Source organism: Canis lupus, chromosome 14 (assembly GCF_003254725.2).
Source record: "Canis lupus dingo isolate Sandy chromosome 14, ASM325472v2, whole genome shotgun sequence".
In the NCBI taxonomy this organism is placed as follows: Eukaryota; Metazoa; Chordata; class Mammalia; order Carnivora; family Canidae; genus Canis; species Canis lupus.
In genome coordinates this window covers 39,626,934-39,629,867 of record NC_064256.1, presented here as the reverse complement: position 1 = coordinate 39,629,867, position 2,934 = coordinate 39,626,934, and the positions used below count along the sequence as shown (strand labels likewise).

At 37.6% G+C, this 2,934-nt stretch overlaps 1 long non-coding RNA gene across 1 annotated transcript; it reads right to left on the bottom strand.

Annotated features, from left to right (window-relative positions):
- Positions 1-325: 325 nt before the first annotated feature.
- LOC118349944 (uncharacterized) lies at positions 326-1,445 on the bottom strand. The gene is made up of 3 exons (XR_003143071.3): positions 1,218-1,445; positions 872-1,034; positions 326-523 (listed from the first exon to the last, which is right to left on the bottom strand). It is a non-coding gene; the product is annotated as an uncharacterized LOC118349944 (long non-coding RNA).
- Positions 1,446-2,934: the final 1,489 nt, after the last annotated feature.

Genomic DNA, 2,934 nt, shown 5'->3' with positions numbered 1-2,934 from the left:
TCACCCAGCTAGAAATCCTTGCAAGTTCAAAAAGAAAAAAGAATGGAATAACTAAAAGAATGGAATAACTAACTAATCCTATTGGTGAATCATTCACTAGAACATCTGCACAATCTGATTTGGGGGAAATTTCTTAGCTGGGAGATTTCAAAATGTTAATGTCTTGCTAATGTCTCTGCTGCTTTTCAATATATTAATATATTGAATTAATATATTATGCATTAGTAGTATGCTAGTTTTCAATATGTTACTATATCTTTCTTTCCTGAATGTTCTCCCTCTTTCTCTCTCTGGCCATAAAAGTTACCAGTATTTTCACAAAGGCTCTGTGTTATTAATATTTATTGAGAATTTACTACTTGTACGCTCTTTACATGTATTATTTAATCCCTACAACATCCTCATTTTATAGCTGAGAAAACACACAGAGGTTAAGTAACCTGTCCAATGTCAAATAGCAAGGAAGTGGCAAGCTGACAGTCACACCAGGCAGGCTGATCCAGCTCCTTATTATAAATCAGTGCTGTAAAAAAAATAAATAAATAATTTTAAAAATAAAAATAGGGCGCTTGGGTGGCTCAGTTGGTTAAGCATCTGCCTTCGGCTCAGGTCATGATCTCAGGGTCCTGGAATCGAGTCTGGCATTGGGCTCCCTGCTTTGTGGGGAGCCTGCTTCTCCCTCAACCCCTTTGCCCTGCTTGTGCTCTCTCCCTCTCTCATGCTTGTGCTCTCTCTCTCAAATAAATATATAGAAATGAATAGACTTAAAAAATAAAAATAAATAAAAGTTTGAAAACCACTTTAATTAATTAATCAGCCCCATGGCATTGGGAAATGCCCTTCTACGCTCTCAGGTCTCCTTTTTCCTCACCAGGGAAATGAAGGGATTGGACCAGATGTTGTGTAACATTTCCTTCCAGCTTGAATATGCCCATTTTCTTGTCCTTGCCAAACGATACTTCACCATGCGCTTCGCGGATGGGTGTCCACCAACATTCCCTGCTTGAATTATGGGTGCCATTAATGCTGTAGGGCTGGAAAGGAAACTTGATCTCAGCTGAGACTGACAGTGCCCCTGAGCTATTTATCATTCTTTTGTCCTGCCCCAAACAGCCTTTACGCTTCAGCTCCCCTCACCCCCTGACCATCTAAATATCTCAACTATCTTAACAAAGTCTCCCCAGACTCTGAAATAACTCAGTAAAAGAGCAACATACCTAATGACTCCAGACTGAGGAGAAGAGTGTTCAAATTGATGTTCTTACTACAATTCCCTCTTTCTTCTCTTGGATTCGCAGAATTTCTTCTCACTTATGAATTTTCTAATAAGCCCGGATAGTGGTGTGCTGCTAATGTTTAACAACCAGCTCTCCCAGAAAACAAAAAAAGCCCTGATGGGTAGCATCTGCTGACTTCTGTGGTTTAAATATTCCCACCATGGCTGGTGGTTTCCCACTAATGCCAAGTCACCGAACACAAAGTTGGAAAGAAATATGAGCCAGTAGGAGCTGGCACCAGCACACCACTGAGTCTGGGTCATAGTACTATTCATTTGTAAGCCTTGCAGCCTAAAGGATTGTTCACGAATTTGTTCATTCATCCATTCAACAAACTTTTTTTTATTATACTAGGAACATGAACAAGGTATCTATCAAATGAGCTCTTTATTACAAATCCGTTGCCTTATTGGGTTTATTACAAAATAATATTATTTTTCCAATACTCTCCCCGAGAAGTTTCTTGAGACAAGGCAGGTGGAATGATGGCTTTTCTACCTGCAAATAATTCACTTACCCAAACCAGATGAAATGATTTGCTTCTTTTGAGTTAGAAATTCTTTAAAAAAAAAAAAAAAGATTTATTTATTTATTCATGAGAGACACAGAGACATAGGCAGAGGGAGAAGCAGGCTTGTGGGACTTGATGTGGGACTTGATCCCGGATCCCAGGATCACACACTGAGCCAAAGGCAGACACTCAACCGCTAAGCCACCCAGGTGTCCCTGAGTTAGAAAATCTTATTAACATTCTAAGCATTGAGGAAAGTGCCATCAGAATAACTTTGACAACAAAACCCAAACTGCTTTATTATAGAAAGTTTACAAAACAAAACCAAAAGCAAACAGCTCACCTCTAGAAAATGCTTATTTACACATAACCCTTCTATAACATCTTTTCTCTACATTGGTATATTCAAGATACATGTGGCTTGTGAAGAATATGGACTCTGGAGCTTAACTGCCTAGGTTCAAATCACAGTTCCATCACTTATTAGCCGTGTGACCTTGGACAAATTACTTAACCTCTCTGTGAAGTGGAGCTCATGATCATACTAGTAGTTATCATGAGAATTTAGTAAATGTACATACAACACCTAGAACAACATGTAGGAAGTTCACTATAACTATTAGTAGTTGCTACCAGCAAACACAAAGCTTTTCTCAGTGTTGTCTAGAGTGGGGTCTTTCCAACAAAAGGACTTTGGAGTCTTTTTGTCATTTAAAAATGGAGTGCATTCCTCAAAGTCTTTTTGCCATCCCCTACAGTGCTTGGCACATAGTATGACTTTAATCCTTATTTTAATTTTAATTTAATTCTTATTTTAATTTTAATTCTTGTTGAACAAGCAATTAAAGAAATTAACTGATTAAATGTAATTGGAAAAAATACAAATAAAATAAATGTAATTGGAACAATGTGACTCCAAAACATTCTTACTACAGATGAGCCATTGGGTCACACATCTAGATCTCAGGCTTACTTTATGTCTCCATAGGCCTCTCTGAAGTTAAGGAGAGTAACCAAGAATGAGTACCTGGAGTAATTTGTCAGAGCTGTTAACATGTATTTATGTTCAAGAATGTTTATTATTTATAAGCAAGGAAAAATGAAAGCAACCTAAATGTTCGACAAGGGAAAAGTTGAATAAATTAT